We start from the raw sequence: 17,271 nt of genomic DNA, 5'->3' as shown, positions 1-17,271 counted from the left end.
GGGGGGGGGAGGGCTAACGACCTAGCCAGGGCTACAGGCCCCGCCCGCTGGCAAGGGTGGGGGACAGGGGCGTCTGGACCCACAACCCACTCCCCAGGCTGCGCACACGAGGGGAACTCACCGTGAGGCAACTAGGGGGCTTTTGCCAGAAAGGGGGGCGTGGGTGCCCGGCCGGCCAAAACAGCAGATGTCCGCTCCGGCCTCCTGAGCCAGGATTGTGCAATCGAAAGAAAACAACCACGGGGCCGGCTTCCTGCAGCCCAGAGCCACGATCTAACCAGGGAATCCGGCCCAGAGCACGGCTGCGAGGCCAGCAAAACAGAGGCACCGGGCGGACCCCGGTGTTCCGGGCGGAGACTGGCATCTCCCTGAAGGCAGCGAGGCAAGCTGGTTGCCCCACGCCCGGTGGGGCTCACGGGGCTTGCGCAGGCTGGTTAAGGGGAGATGGCACGAACAAGGCTGGAGGAGGAGCCGGGGCTAAGGGCTGAGGGTGCAGGTGAGAATTCACTGCAGGAGAGCTGGGAGTGCTCCCAGCCTTACCCCACCCTGGCAGAAGGAGCTAGAAACCGCGGACAGAGGAGGGTGGCAGAGACACAGAGTGTGATGTCAGGGTCAACACAGCGAGGCTACAGTCGCCAGTTCCTCGAGGTCACTGGGCACACGCCATGCAGATGCGATTACAGCCCATAATCGGTTGCGGAGAAGTAAGGGGGGCTGTTCCAGATACTCTGGGTGGGCCTGACTCCATCCATCGCTCGAAAGGCCTACATGTGGAGCTGAGGCTTCACCGATGGGGAAAATATTCCACCTGCAGGCAGTCGGCAGCGGCAACGGAGACCCGGGGTCCAGCCCGCCTTCCCGCCTGCCCCCCACAAGCCCCCCGCCCCACGCTTTTCGGGTTCCACACCTGTCCCGCCGCCCCACAGCCTGCGTGACCAAAGCCTTGCAATCCGTCGCTTCACACAGACCCACTGGTTCGGTTTCTCCAGCTGAAGCCTGACTAAGGCAGATGGAGAGGGCGAGGTGCAGGGGTGTGAGGGGAGGTTCCCAGGCCAGTCTGTACTTAGAGGGGACCCACACCCTTCCAGCCGAACGCCGTAGCTGGGAGCGAGGACAGTGCCCCCCTGTAGGTGTCAGTGTTCAGAAAGGAGGCTCAGAGTTCTGGCGCCGCTGGGGCCGTCCTGTCCCCCTGGCCCTTGTCCCCCGGTGTAGCAGACGTATCACTGAGCTCTGGGCTACAGAGGTTTGCTGCTGATTTCTCGGACTTTCAGACCCTCGAGGGCAGGGAGGAAGCACTGTGCCCTAGGACAGATGAGGAGACTGGGGGGCCCAGCCTGGCTCCGCTGTCTGGGGGCATAGGTGGCCTCTGAGCTCTTTGAGCCTCAAGCCTCTCTGTGCAGCCCCTGCAGCCCCCTGCCAAGGGTGCCATGGGAATGCATAGAGGCTAGGGTGCCCACGGGACCCCTCCTGCTGGTGCCACCGGGTCTGAGTTAACCTTGTGGAAGGATGGCCACAAAGGGGCTTCTGCACAGGCAGAAACCAGCCCCGGGTCTGGGTGACTGGGCTCAGGGGCAGGCAGGGCCCCCGAGGGGGAAAAGGCCCCGGAGCACTGTTAACCCCTCTTGCCCAGGCCAGCTCTCCCCAGCCTGTTAGTGGGAAATCTTAGGCAGAGGCCTAGAAAGCGCTCAGCCACCCCACCTTCGAGAAAGATCTCAGGCCACCACCAGGGCAGGGGGGGCAGCGGGGTTAATGTTCTGTTTGGCATGCCCTCCCTGGGACAAGGCAGGGGTGCAGGGGGAGGGTAGAGAAGGGGAGACCCCCTGACTCGAGCCATAGGCCTGCTTCCAAGCCCCGTGGTTGTTCCTTTCATCCTCACGAGCTCCCTGAGAGCTGGAGGAGCTGTAACCCCATCACGCCCATTTTACAGGAGGGGAGACTGAGGCACAGGGAGGTCAACTTCCTCCCCAAGGTCCCCCAGCAGGCTCGGCCGCTTGTGAGTCTGGCCCCGACTCTCCGATCCCGACACCCGGCCCCAAACCTCGGGAGAAGCCTCTCCCAGGAGGCCCTCCCTCCCGCGGCACCGTCTAAAACCACCCCCCCGTCAAGAGGACTCTGTGTGTCTTCCGTTATAGCCCGTGCCGTGGCCCTGCCCCCCACTTTCTCTTTCATCATGATGTTTGTTTGGTCTTCTGGGCTTCCACGCCCGCCCCCCAATATCAAAGCAGTAAACTCTCAGATGAAGAGCTCAGAAAGCACAGAGGCCTCACACCGTGGTGTAACTGATCGGCCCCGCACCCTAGGGTCCCCTCCAGATGTACAGACGGGGCCTGGGTCACTCACACGTGGCTGCCTCTGGGGGGTGAGGGCCTGGCCCAGAGCCAGGGCAGGGAGTGTCTCCGCCTCCCACCAGGGCTTTGCAAATCTTGGGTTGGTTTGTTAACCCAGTGCCTGGTGACATCCATCAGACCTGTCATCTGGGGCGTCGCTGTGTCCTAGAGCCAGCCTGAGCGCCTGCCACCCGGTGTCCTCCCCAGCCTCAGACGCGCCACGGTCGCCACCCCTACTTTTCCAATGAGGAAACTGAGGCTCAGGGGGGCTGAGCGATTTGTCCAGGGTGTTGCGTCTGTGGCTCAGCACCGGTGATATCGCGCGGCCCCTGCCTCCCACGGAGAGGCATTTCCCGGGCCCTGTCAGTTACTCGTCACCAGGCTTCGCGCAGACACGTTGTGCCCAAGACCTCACGACGCTAAGACAGAACCAAGAGGCCGCATCGAGCGACATCGCTCCGTAAGGGCAAGTATCATCCCAGCTTCAAGCACCGGGCAGGCCCTGAGGCTGAGAGGGATTTCTACCTTCACTGTGATCCCAGAGATTCCCGGAAACCTGGTTTGCTTAAAGCAAGGGAAGCAGGGATTAATTAACCGAGTCGGGGCGGTTTCCATGGAGCTCGGATGGTACAAAATGACGTTTAGCTTCTCTTGGGGGCGTGGAGACCATGGGCTGCGGGGGGAGTCACTCGGTCCCCCGAGGAGACACCCAGATCACCCTACCGTTGACCGCCAACATCACCAAGAAGGCAGGGCCTTGTACGAGGCCAGGAGCTTGCGAGGCCCGCCCTTGGGCCTTGTCGGATGGAACTCCCCCCAGGCCCGTCAAGCCTTCGATGGCCCCAGTCTCTGCTGACACCTGACTGCAATCCTCTAAGAGACCGCAAGCCAAAACCACCCAGCTAGGCTGCTTCCAAATTCCCAACCCACGAAAACAGTGAGATAATAAATGGTGATTGTTGTTTTCAGCTACTGTGTGTTTGGGGGTATTTGTTCTATAGCCACAGATGCATACGGTGTGCGTGTGTGTGTGTGTGTGTGTGTGTGACTTGTAAACAGATGAATCAAGTGCTAACAGATGCGTAAGGGACTGGCCAGGGAAGGAAGGACCCCTGCTAGCTGGAGGAGGTGTTCCCGGAAGGGTCCTTCCAGTCCAGTCCTTCCAGTCCAGTCCAGTCCTTCGCAGAGAAAACAGCGAAATAGCTAAGGCTTTTTCTTTCGGTCCTTGTACTAAACAGGTTGGAGAGCTGTCGGTGGTTCTGGTAGGAGAATAAGGCCTTTCACTCCGTTGCCCCTGAGGTTTTTTCAGCCTCGCCTTTGTCACCTCATTACGGCAAGGAAGCTGCCACAGCTCCAGGCATCACATCCTCACCCACCCACCCAGTGCCCTGAACAGCTTGCTGTCTCTATGAGTGAGATGGCGGGAGGGAAGCTTCCCGCCAACCCCCAGCAGACGTCCCCCTCTATCCGACTGGCCAGGATTGGGTGGCACGCCCATGCCATCCCAATCACTAAAAGTGGGGAACAGGGTTGCCATGGGTGGTTTGTCTGATCAAGACTGACCCCCGGGGGGCTGGCCTCGGTGTTGTCAAACAAGACTGGGATTCTGAGCCAGCAGAAGTGATACGATCACACAATTGTGGCCCGCGCACTGGACCTCTTCCTGAATCCTGCACGCGTCTGACGCGGGGGAAGCGGAGGAAGGTCCCGCATCGGGGAGCCTGCGTGAGGACAGAGGTTATGAGCCGCCTGCGGGAGCAAACGAGTCCTGAGAACTGCGTCCACACGCGAGCAGATTCAGAGCCTCCGTCACCCGGCTGGCTTCTGCAGACGCTGGTGCCACCAGCCTCTCCCTCCTGTTGTAGGACAGGAGTGCGGGGGCCCCAGTGCCAGCCGCATTCCCTCTGACCTCCCAGGTGACCCCTGCCTCCCACCCCTGTTTCCCCAGCCTCCAAGGAAACCCGAAGTTTCTGCGGGGATGTTCTTGAGGACCTCCGCTTGCCGCTGGGGAAATCGTCGTAGGAGAAATAAGACCAGTTCTTCTCTTCTGTATTCAGTAAGAATTTCTGCTGGGCCCACTCCCCAGCTGCCTTTGCAACTAAAGGTATCTGTGTGACCAGGGTCTGGCCAGTGGCACGCGAATGGAGGAGATGTCCAAAGGCTGCCATCGTGCCTTTAGGAGGAGGAGGGGCCCTCTTTCCCCCGCTCTCCTTCCTGCTGGCTGGAATGCAGACACAATGGCGGGAACCGGAGCAGCCTTTTCAAGTCACGAGGTGGAAGCTGTGTGCTGGGGACGGCAGAGCGGCGGGCTGGCACGAGTCGGGCTCCCTGACACTGCCGAGCCACCGTATGGGCCCTGGGCCGTGTACACTGGGGAGTGGCTATCTTGTTTAGGTCTCTGCTGTTCGGGGTCTCGTGTAGGGGCTAACCCCGTATCCTAATGCACTCGTCACGACGCAGCAAACTGGACTCCCGTTTCGCCTTCAAGCGACAAAGACTAGCATCGTCCACACCTCTGGCCCCCACTTGGCTTCTCGGGGGGGGGGGTGGGGGGGAAGCAGGGCTGCCGCTCTCAGCGGGTGTCCAGTGCGGCCGAGGAGACACGGCAGATGTGCAGCAACCCCAGAGAGCCTGCAATGTTTCCAGGGGATGCCGAGAGCTACGGGGGTCCCGGGGATGGGGTGCTTCTTCAAAAGAGACGTGGGTTGGCGAAACGAGGAAAAGACACTCGTGGGAGAGGTAAGCCAAGAAGCTGAGATGCGTCCTGAGCCGTGGGGGTGCCAGGGCTGGGTTCCCGTGAGCTCACCCATCCCGCCAGCTTGGACAGCCGCGCGCTCAGGCTGGGCCATTTCTCGGGGCGGGGGAGCGGGTGGGAAGGCGCGCGAGCAGGCACGGCGCTCGGTGGGCAAGAGAGAAGCTTTGATCCTCACGTGGTGAGGAACCCAGCCCCGACTGCCAGCCCAATGGAGGCGACACGTCAACCATCTCCCCGCATAGCCCTGGGTCAGGTCGCTGTCCCTTCTGGTGCCTCAGTCTCCCCATCCTGTAAGTGGGAGTTCTCTACAGATGACCATTTGCACATTTTTTTTTAAAGTTTATTTTTATTTATTTTGAGAGAGGATTAAAGAGCAAGTAGGGGAGGGACAGAGAGAGAGAGAGAGAGAGAGAGAGAGAGGAAGACACAGAATCCCAAGCAGGCTCCACGCTGTCAGCACAGAGCCCGACGTAGGGCTCGAACTCACGAACCGTGAGATCGTGATCTGAGCCAAGACCGAGAGTTGGACGCTCAGCCAACTGAGCCACCCAGACACCCCTATATTGTTAAAGTCAGAGTATTTTTTTCCTATTGCTGTGGTAACAAATGACCCCAAACCCCACGGCTTAAGACAACGCGCCGTGATGATCTTGTAACTCGGGGGGGGGGGGGGGCAGTCTGAAATGGGTGTCCCTGGCCTAAAATCAGGTGTCGGCAGGGCTGTCCCAAGAACCTGAAACAGGGGCCTGGCCCACGGCAGGAGCTCAGTGGATATCGGGTGGCTCGGGCACACCCCAATGAAACTGCTTCTACTTTCCCACGGAAGTCTTTACGAAGCTGCGACCACGGGGCCCCGTCTCCAGCCCAGTTCCGACCGGCGGGGAGCGGGCCAGCGGCCCCTCACCTGCCGAGGCCTGAAGGTGCCTGGGGACAGGGCGACCGGGCAGTGACATCTGGAGTAACACACAGTGGTTCATCCGAGGATGTGCTGGCCGTGCCACGGGACACGTCTCACCTCCCGACGGGGGAGAGCTTTGCTCTGAGCCTCTTCCGACCCGCTCGGAGACCCTGCCCTGCCCAGGCTTGAGGGGGACCAAGAAGAGGGAACCCACCGGCTGGGGGTTCTTCGCAGACCTGCGGCGCCGGGTGAACAGTGGCCGTGATTCGTGGGTCATGCCTGCCGACCTGTTCAGCCACAGACTGAATCTCTGTTTACGGTTCAGGGCTTTTCAGGGGAAAAATTTTCCCGGGTACACGTCCCACGTGTACCATCGTACGAGTTCTGACACACGCCGACACCCACGTGACCCGCACGCTTGTCCAGACCTAGAACGTTCCTGTCCTCCCCCAAAGTGCCAGTGTGTCTTCCCAGAAAATCCTGCAGCCCCGAAGGCAGCCGATATTCTGATTTGCACCACTGAATAACTCTGCCTATTCCAGAGCTCCCTATGGATGGAATCAGTTTGTGCTTTTTTTTTTTTTTTTTTTTTTTTTTGCGTCTGGCTTTTTCCATTCGATATAATGTCTGTATGATTCCACTCGTGTGGGGGCGCCCGGGGGGGGGGCCCACGTCGGTTAAGCGTCCGACTTCGGCTCAGGTCATGATCTCGCCGTCCGGGAGTTCGAGCCCCACGTCGAGCTCTGGGCTGACAGCTCAGCGCCTGGAGCCCGCTTTGGATTCTGTGACTCCCTCTCTCCCTGCCCCTCCCCTGCTCACACTCTGTCTCTCTCTCTCTCTCAAAAATAAATAAACATCTTTTAAAATTTAAAAATGATGCCTCTGTGTTGTGCGTGCCCGTGAAATGGTAAAATCCCATTTTATTGAGGAGTAGTATCCCATGGTATAGACATGCCACAATTTGTATACTTTCCCCCCTGTTAATGGACATTTGACTTGTTTCCGGTTGGCAGGGGGTATCATACAGCTGCTAGAAACATCCACATACAAACCTTTTTTGCGAACATATGCACTTATTTCTTTCGACAAAGTATCTACAACTGGAAATGCTGAGCTATAGGGTAGGTGTATGTTTTACTTTATAGAAAATCAGTGAAACTTTTCCAGAATGCTTGTAACATTTTTTGTCCCCATCAGCAGTTTATGGAAGCTGGCTGTTCACGTCCTAACCAATATTTGGTATTGTCAATCTTTTACTTTTTTTTTTTTTTTTTTTTGAGATAGAGAGAGAGGGCACAAGGGGGGGAGAGAGGCAGAGAAAGAGAGAGAAAGAGAGAGAGAGAAGCTTAAGCAGGCTCCATACTCATCACACGACCCAGGATCATGACCCGAGCCAAAATCAAGGGTCGGGCGCTTAACCGACGGAGCCACCCAGGCACCCCTATGGTTATAATTTTACAAGACTAACGATACTGGGGCACCTGAGTGGCTCTGTCGGTTAAGCGCCTGACCCTTGATTTTGGCTCAGGTCATGATCTCACAGCTCAAGAGTTCGAGCCCTGCATCGGGGCTCTTATAGTGCAGAGCCTGCTTGGGATTCTGTCCCCCCTCTTTCTGTCTGCCCCTCCCCTGCTTGCTCTCTATCTCTCTCTCAAAATAAATAAAAGTAAAACTAAAAAAAAAAAATAAATAAAATTTTAACCAGAAATTCTCTTAGCCATGAGACGCCGCAGTAGTATCTCGTGGACTTTAATTTGCATTTCCCAGATAACTGATGACGCTGAGTGCTTTCAAAGGTGCTCCCAGGCCTTCCACATACATATTTTTGTGAAGGGTCTGTCCAAATCTTTTGGCCATTTTTAACCAGGCCTGTGTCCTTTGATGATTGAGTTGTAGGCTTATCTATATAATCCAGACACCAGCCTGTATCAGATTTATATTTTGTAATGTTTTCTAGAAGTTTGTGGTTTCTCTCTTCATTTTCATTTTTAAAATAAGTATTTTTTTAATTAAAAAAAATTTTTTTTCATGTTTACTTACTTTTTGAGAGAGAGAGAGCCCGCATGCATGCGAGGGAGCGAGGGAGGGGCAGAGAGAGAGGGAGTCACAGAATCCAAAGCAGGCTTCAGGCTCTGAGCTGTCAGCACAGAGCCCGACACGGGGCTTGAACCCACGAACCGTGAGCTCGTGACCTGAGCCGAAGTCAGACGCTTAACCGACTGAGCCACCCAGGCGCCCCAACCCCTTGCACTTTTTTAAAGGAGGCTCCACACTCAACATGGGACTTGAACTCCCAATGGCCAGATCAAGAGTTGCACGTTCCACCGTTCCACCGACTGAGCCAGCCAGGTGCCCCACCCCCTCTTTCATGTTCTTAACAGTAAGCAGACATCTTCAAGCGTGAGGAAACCGATTTGTTGACATTTTTTTGTATAGCTATTGCTTTCGCGTCCCACCTAAGAAATTTTGGCCAGCTCACGGGTCATGAGGATTTTGTTCCTATGTTTTCTTCTAGAAGCTTTATCGTTGGGGTTTTTACATGTAGGTCTCTGCTCCATCTTGACTTAAATGTTGTGTATCATGTGAAGCAAGGGTCAAGGTCATGTTTCTCAATATGGACACCCAGTTGTTCCATATCACTTGTCCAAAAGACTTCTTCTCCCTATTAAAATGCTTTGGCCCCTTTGTCAAAATTCAATGCGCCATGTCAACGTGGTCTACTCAGGATTCGCTAACAGTTACGTTGATCTATTGGTCTGCCTTGACCCCTTAGTCTTGAAACCAAAGAGTGGGCGTTCCTCAACTCACGGCAAGTTTTTTGGCTACTTTAGGTCTTTTATATCATATCATATAAATACAATGTTGGCTATGTATGTCTTTCCCCAAGGCTGCTGGGATTATAATTGGGATTGTGCTCAATCCACAGATCAACTGAAGGGAACGGACCTCTTCACAACACAGAGTTCTCCAACCCACGAACATACTACCTCTTTCCATTTATCTTGGGAACTTCTTCAAGTTCATTCTTCTGTGAAATTTCTTACCAAACACTTTGTGTTTTTGGCACTCTTGGAAACGGAATTTTTTGAAAAATCTCATTTTTACCACCACACACCTACCAGAACGGCCCAAGTTCAGAACACTCACACCAAATGCTGGAGAGGATGCGGAGCGCTAGGAACTCTCATTTGTCGCTGGTGGGAATTCAGAATGGTACGGTCACTTTGCAAGCCTGTTTGTCCGTTTCTTACAAAACTAAACATACGTTTATCATGTGATCCAGCAATCATGCTCTTTGGTATGTATCCAAACGAGTTGAAAATTTATGTCCACACAGAAACCTGCACATAGATGTTTATAGCGGCCTTATTGATACTTGCCAAAACTTGGAAGTAACCAAGATGGCCTTCAGTAGGTGAATGGATAAATAAACTGTGGTCCATTCAGACAATGGAATATTATTTCAGTCATAAAAAAAAAAAGTGAGCTATCAAACCACGAAAAGCATGGACAAAACCTAAATGCATATCACTAAGTGAAAAAAGCCCATCCCAAAAGGCTACATACTGTATGATTCAAACTATACAACATTCTGGAAAAGGCAAAATTATGGAGGCAAACTATCAGTGGTTGCCAGGGGTTGGGGAAGGGAAGGATGAACATATGGAACAAAGAAGATTTTTTAGGGAAGTGAAAATAGTCTACATGATACTCTAATGGTAGATACATGTCATCATACATTGGTCCAAATCCATAGAACATACACGACCAAGAGTGAACCCTGACGTAAGCCATGGACTTTGGGTGATGATGATGAATCAATGTAGGTTCATGTATTGTAATAATTGTACCACTGTGGTGGGGGATATTGATAACGGGTGAGGCTATGCATGTGTAGGGGCAGGGAGTATGTGGGAAATCTCCACAAATTTAAAAGATTTGAAACAAAAGTGTGTTCTCTGACTAGAAGGGAATTTAAGTAGAAATCAATAATAGGAAGAGAACAGAAAAGTCTCCAAACACTGGGAAACTAAACAGTGCATCTCTAGGCTATCTATATATAGATCAAAGAAGAAGTCTCAAAAGAACTAAAAAAAAAAAAAAAAGCATAGTTCTGCATAAGAACAAAAATAAAACTTATCAAAATCTGTGGGATGCAGTTAAAGCAGTATAGTGAGGGAAATTTATAGTACCGAACGCTTACATTAAAAAGAGAGAAAGTCTCAGATCACTCAACCAACTTCCCACCTTATAAAACTAGACTTCAGGAACAATTCTATGTGAGTGAAATATCCCACCTACAAAGTATGATCTTTAAACCCAGTTTTGATCTAATAGTATTATAATGTTATTTTTATTTTTATTTTTATTTTTAATGTTTATTTATTTTTGAGAGGAAGAGTCAGAGTGTGAGCAGGGGAGGGGCAGAGGGAGAGGGAGACACAGAATCTGAAGCAGGCTCCGGGTTCTGAGCTGTCGGCCCAGAGCCCGACGCGGGGCTCGAACTCACAAACTGTGAGATCGTGACCTGAGCCAAAGTGGATGCTTAACCGACTGAGCCACCCAGGCACCCTATAATGTTATTTTTTTTTAAAGAAACTAGGAAAAGAACAAAATAAATCCAAAATCAAACAGAAAGAAACAATAAATACAAAAGCAAAAATAAATAAAATTAAAATCGGAAAAAGAATAGAGAAAATCACAGCAACAAAGAGCTGGTTCTTTGAAAAGATCAATAAAATTGAGAAGCCTCTAGCAAGACTGACAAAGGAAAAAGAAAGAGAAGATACAGATTATCAATATCGGGAATGGCACAGGGGGTACTCTACAGACCCTGAAGACATCAAAAGGATAATAAAGAATAATGTGGACAGCTTTAGACACATCAATTTGACAACTTAGAGAAATGGACCGATTCCTTGGAAAGTATAAACTACCACAACTCACCCAATCTGAAATAAATTATTTGAACAACACTGTAACTATTAAAGAAGTGGAATTCATAAGAGGAGATGAAAACACTTCCAACTCATTTTATGAGTGTACTGTTACCCTCATACCAAACCCAGACCAGGAAAGAACAAAAAGAGAAGACTACAGGCCAATATCCATCATGAATACAGATGTCGAAATCCTTGACAAAAATGTTAGCAAACAGAATTTGGCCATATATAGAAAGAATTATATACCACAATCCAGTGGGCTTATTCTAGAGATGTAAGACTGGTTCAATATTTAAATGACTGTAATCCACCATATAACAGGCTACAGAAGAAAAATCACATGACCATAGTAAGGCAGAACAAGACCATTTGACAAAATCCAACACCCAGTCATGAAAAAACTCAAAGAAAAGTAGGAGTAGAGGGGGACTTTCTCCACTTGATAAAAAACATCTACCAAAAAAAATCTATGACATTATACTTAATGGCAAGAGAGTAAACGCTTTCCCCCTGAGGCTAGGAATAAGGGAAGGATGCCCACTCCCAGTCTATGGGACAATCTATGTTTAGTGCTAGGAGTTCTAGCCAAAGCAATAAGGTACGAAAAAGAAATAAGAGGCATACAGATTAGGAGGCTAGAAATAAAAATGTCCCTATTTACAGATGACATGATTGTCTATGTAGAAAATCTCAAAAGAGCTACAAAAAAATCTCCCGGAGCTAATAAGTGAGTTCATCCAGGTCACAGGGTACAAGACCAAGAGACAAAAATCAATTGTACCTCTATATGTTAGCATTAAACACATGGAAACAGAAATGTAAAATACAATACCATTTATAATCATCCAAAAATATGAAATTCTTAGACCTAAATAATAAAAAAGGTACAGGACTTACATGTTGAAAACCACAAAGCACTGGGGCACCTGAGTGGCTAAGTCAGTCAAGTGACCAACTCTTGATCTCAGCTCAGGTCTTGATCTCAGGGTTCTGAGTTCAGGCTTCATGTTGGGCTCCCCGCTGGGTGTGAAGCCTACTTAAAAAAGAAGAGGGGGTGCCTGGATGGCTCAGTCAGTTAAGCCTCCAACTTGGGATCAGGTCATGATCCCCTGGTTCATGAGTTCGAGCCCCAAACTGCGCTCAGTTGTCATTGCAAAGCCCATTTCAAATCCTCTGTCTCCTTCTCTCTCTGCTCCTTCCCCCTCACACACACTCTCTGTCTCTCTCTCAAAAATAAATAAACATTAAAAAGATTTTTTTCAAGTGGGGGGAAACTATACAACACTGATGAAGGAATTTTTTTTTTTAATCTAAATAAATGGACAGAGAATTCGAGTTCATAGATGGGACGCATCAGCACAGAGAAAAATGTCAATCCTCCCAAAATTTATATGCAAGTTTAACACAATTATTATCCAAAGCTAAGCAAGATGTTTTTTAGATATAGACAATACTCTTATAAAATTAAAAAAAATTTTTTTTAACATTTATTTATTTTTGAGAGAAAGAAACAGAGTGTGAGCAAGAGAGGGGCAGAGAGAGAGGGAGGGAGACACAGAATTGGAAGCAGAGTCCAGGCTCTGAGCTGTCAGCACAGACCTCAATGCGGGCCTCAAACTCACGAACTTTGAGATCATGACCTGAGCCGAAGTCGGATGCTTAACGGACTGAGCCACCCAGGCATCCCACCCCACTTTTCAAACAGTATCAGCTACAGTGATCAAGACCATAGCCTTGGTGGAGGAACAGACACATAGGTCAGTGGAACAGAACAGAGAACCAGAGCAATTAATGGGATATCCAGAGACAAAAGAAAAACTGAACCTCATGCCTTATACAAAAACTAACTTTGAATGGATTTCAGCCTTATATGTAACCTCTAAAACTTTTAGAAAAAGGAGACCATAGGAGAAAATCTTCAGTGTCTAGGGCTACACAAAGAGTTCTTAGATTTATCATAAAAATCATAACCCACGGGGCACCTGGATGGCTTAGTCAGTTGAGCGTCTGACTTCGGCTCAGGTCATGATCTCACGAGTCATGATTTCCAGCCCTGTGTAAGGCTCTGTGCTGACAGCTCGGAGCCTGGAGCCTGCTTTGGGTTCTGTGTCTCCCTCTCTCTCTGTCTCTCCCCTGCTCTCTCTCTCTCAAAAATAAACATTTAAAAAATTTAAAAAGCATAACCCATAATAGAAAAAAATTGATAAGTTGGACTCCATCAAAATCAAAATCTTTTGTTCTGCAAAGGCCTTGTTAAGAGGATGAAAAGACAAGCTACAGACTTGTAGGAAATGTTTGCAAATCAAGCTATCTAACCAAGAACTTGTATCTAGATCATAGGAAGGATTCTCAAACTCAACAGCAAAAATAAATAAAATAAAATAAAATCCACAAACAATCCAATTAGAAAATGGGCAGAACACATGAGGATATATTTCACTGAAGAAGATATATGGATGGCAAGTAGGCACATAAAAAAGATGTTTCACAACATTAAATATTAGGGAAACACAAATTGAGACCACAATGAGACATCACTACGCACCTATTGGAACAGCCAACATTAAAAAAAAAAAATAGTGACAACATGGAATACGGGTGAGGATACAGAGAAACTGGGCCATTCCTGCACGGGCGGTGGGGATAGAAAATAGTACAACCATTCTGCAAAATAGTTGACAGTTTTTCCAAAAATTTAAACACACACTTACTATACAACCTAACAATCAAGCTTCTGGGCATTTATCCCAGAGAAATGAAAGCTTATATCCACACTAATACCTGCACATGAATGTTGATAGAAGTTTTATTTGTAACAGCCCAAACTGGAAGGAGCCAGAATGTCTGTCAGTAGGTGGATGGTTAAACAAACCATGGAGTAGTACTTAGAAATAAAAAGGAAAGGACTGCTGATACACACAGCAGCCTGGATGGATCCCAAGGGCACCACACTGAGTGAACAAGCTGTTCTGAAAAGACCACATCCTTTATCGCTTCAGTTACATAACATTCCCTAAACGACAAAAGTGTAGAGATAGAGAACAGAGGAGCAGGGGATGGCGTTGGGGACAAGGCTTGTGTGTGACTGGGAAGGGGAGTAGGAGGGGAATCTTTGTGGAGATGAGATGTTCCTTTTTAAAAAAATGTTTATTTATTTATTTTGAGAGAGAGAGAGAGAGGCAGAGAGAGAATCCCAAGCAGACTCCATGCTGTCAACACAGAATCCAACGTGGGGTTCAATCTCCCGACCATAAGATCATGAACTGAGCGAAAATCCAAAGTCAGAACCTGAATCGACTGAGCCATTCAGGCACCCCTGGAATGTTCTGCATCTTGATTTCCACAGTAGTCACAGGAATCTGTGTGTGTGGACTACACACACACACACACACACACACACACACACACACACAGGTTGTACCAGCGCCAATCTCCTGGTTTTACTCTCGTACTACCAAAATATAACTACTGGGGGAAACGAGCTGAGGGTACCCAGATATTCCCATGCTATTTTTGGAATTATCTGTGAATCTGAAATTATTTCAAAATACAGGGGCGCCTGGGTGGCGCAGTCGGTTAAGCGTCCGACTTCAGCCGGGTCACGATCTCGCGGTCCGTGAGTTCGAGCCCCGCGTCGGGCTCTGAGCTGATGGCTCAGAGCCTGGAGCCTGTTTCCGATTCTGTGTCTCCCTCTCTCTCTGCCCCTCCCCCGTTCATGCTCTGTCTCTCTCTGTCCCAAAAATAAATAAAAACGTTGAAAAAAAATTAAAAAAAAAACAAAATACAAAGGGTGTTTGGTTTTTTTTAAGGAGGACGGAAAAAATTATTTCAACCCAAGAATTCTATATCTAGTGAAGATCCTCTAAGAGTAAAGGTAAAATAGTCATTTTCAGATTTAATTTTACAAAAATTTTAAACAGAGAGACTTTTTGACCAGAAGCCAAGGAGTGCAAGCAGTGATAAGACGGAAAGGGTGCAAGGTGGAAATTCAGATTATCAAGAACATCATCAGAAATGGTAAATATCAGGGCGCCTGGATGGCTCCGTCAGTTAAGCATCTGAATCTTAATTTGGGTTTAGGTCATGATCTCACTGTTAGTGGGATCGAGCCCCGAGTCAGGCTCTGCATGGACAGTGCGGAGCCTGCCTGAGATTCTCTCTCTGAGATTCCCCGGTTCATGCTCTGTCTCTCTCTGTCTCAAAAATAAGTAAACATTAAAAAAATTTTTTTGAATGTTTACTTATTTTTGAGAGAGAGAGAGAGAGAGAGAGAGAGAGAGAGTGTGTGTGTGTGCGCGTGCACGCGCGTGCAAGCGGGGGAGGGGCAGAGAGTGAGAAAGGGAGACACAGAATCTGAAGCAGGCTCCAGGCTCTGAGCTGTCAGCACAGAGCCCGACGCGGGGCTCGAACCCACAAACAGCAATATCATGACCTGAGCCGGAGCCGGAGCCGGATGCTTAACCGACTGAACCACCCAGGCATCCCTAACTGTCCTTTAAATATCAAGACACACAGTTGAGGGTCCGACTCTTGATTTCGGCTCAGCTCACGATCCCAAGGTCGAGAGGGATCTGACATGACCCCACGTGAGGAATCGAGCCCCTGCTTCAGATTCTGTCTCTCCCTCTGCCCCTCTCCTCCGCTCTCGCTCGCTCGCTCTCTCTTCAAAAATTAAAACTTAAAATAAATAAATAATAATTATAAAGACACAGACAGATTGAAAGCAAATAGATGGCAAAGATACACATACAGACAGTAAGCCGAGGGAGGCTGGAGTGCTAAATAAATATCACAGCAAAAAAAACGCTCTGTCCTAGATGTTCTCAGGACCCACTTCCTATAAACTCACTCCCAAATCCCCTCCCTGGGGGAGCCTTCCGTGAAGACACGGAGGGAAGGGCAGTGCGGGCGCGGGGTGGGGGCTGTGTGCGAACCCCCGCTCTGCCCTGGGCGCGGCGGGTTCTTCCTCATGCACCTTTCCACCGACCCCAGAGCCTCGGCCTCGGGTTGGCACCGATGCGGGACGCGCCCAGCCAAGAGCAGCAGATTCTGGGGGTCGTTGGTGGGTTTACCGAAGGCTGTAATTGCTTTGGGACCCTGGCTCCCGGCCAGAGCCGGGGATTCAGGCAGTGTTTGCTGAGCTCAGCCAGTCAACACAAGATTTACTGAGCACCTACTGTGTGCCGGGCCGTTTCCAGGCCCTACGTCAGTGGACAAAACAAACCCAGACCCTCCCCCCGCCCCCGAAGGAGTTTACATTCTGATGATGGGTTGTGGGGGCGAGGGGGAGAAGCAGTAATCAGTAAACATCACAAAAAAATAAATGATAAAGTTTGTTAGAAGGAAAAGTGCTATGGAGAAACCAAGTGGAACGGGGTTAAGAGGTGGGCCGCGCCGGGGTGGAGCTGGAAGGGGCGGAGGTAGCAGGGGTGAGGCACACAGGGTGGGGAGTGCAGGGCTCGGTGGGGGTGGGCAGGGGCTGGGGCTGGGGAAATTGATCTGGGTATCGAATTCTTGAAGAAGTAGTGATGTTTGAGCCAGGACTTGCCAGAGCTGGGACTGAGCCGCCCTGAGATGTGGGGAGGAAGCCCAGGGAGAGACAACTCGAGGACCGGCTTGGGGTTGGCCGGGGGGTGGGTGTGGGGGGGGTGGCTCTCTCCAGGGCCACCGGGTCTCAGGGAAGGGTAAGCATTGCACCTGCTCCTGGGGCACCCAAGAGGTGCCTGGGCTCTGTCCCTCGGCTTACCAGGTGATCTGCCAGCTAAACCAGGAGGCCCAAAGGTCCTTCTGCTTTGGCAGGGGAGGGGTGGTGCAGGAGGGAGGCTGAGGTCCCGGTTTGGCAGGATCTGTTGGGGAACCAGCCTTCCTCTTCTCCGTGGCCGTGGGCGAGTCAGTCCAGGCTGCCCTCTGCCCTGCTGTCAGAGCCCGTCCCCTGCCTTTCCCCAAACCCAGGACCCTTTTGCCTTGCCCGTCCCCCGGCACCCCCCTAATGGCTTTGAAAAAAGTTTGTCCTGGGTCCCATCTTTGGCCACTTTGTTCCCAAAGCCTCCTTAGAGGGTGCTGATGGACCCAGAGTCTTGGCCAGGCGTCTGGGGCCTCCCAACCCAGTTGTCTCTCCATGTCACTCCCCCCCCCCCCCCCGCAGCCCTTGACAGGCTCTCGTGGAGTCACCTCCTTCCTCGCCTGCTAATATCCCTCCGGAGACCCCCCTCCCACACACCTCCAGTGCCCACCTTATCCCCCGGCCCCCCTTGGCTGGTATTAGCAAGCCCCATTGAGGACCATGCCGTATTATACAGGTATTTGATATTCCAAATAAAATCTCGGCAGCCCCCGTGAACCATCTTA

General features: G+C 50.5%; 1 long non-coding RNA gene across 1 annotated transcript in view; it reads right to left on the bottom strand.

Annotated features, from left to right (window-relative positions):
- The window catches only part of LOC121034457 (uncharacterized), an 821-nt gene extending 611 nt beyond the window's left edge, over positions 1-210 (bottom strand). Inside the window, exon 1 of the long non-coding RNA XR_005792436.1 lies at positions 122-210. This is a non-coding gene — a long non-coding RNA (uncharacterized LOC121034457). The remainder of the gene's footprint in view (positions 1-121) is intronic.
- Between the last annotated feature and the right edge of the window lie 17,061 nt (positions 211-17,271).

This window comes from Herpailurus yagouaroundi, unplaced genomic scaffold, assembly GCF_014898765.1.
Source record: "Herpailurus yagouaroundi ecotype Mexico unplaced genomic scaffold, PumYag 160, whole genome shotgun sequence".
Taxonomy (NCBI): domain Eukaryota; kingdom Metazoa; phylum Chordata; class Mammalia; order Carnivora; family Felidae; genus Herpailurus; species Herpailurus yagouaroundi.
Note: the sequence above shows the minus strand (reverse complement) of the source record. Positions and strands in the feature narration are given on the sequence as shown.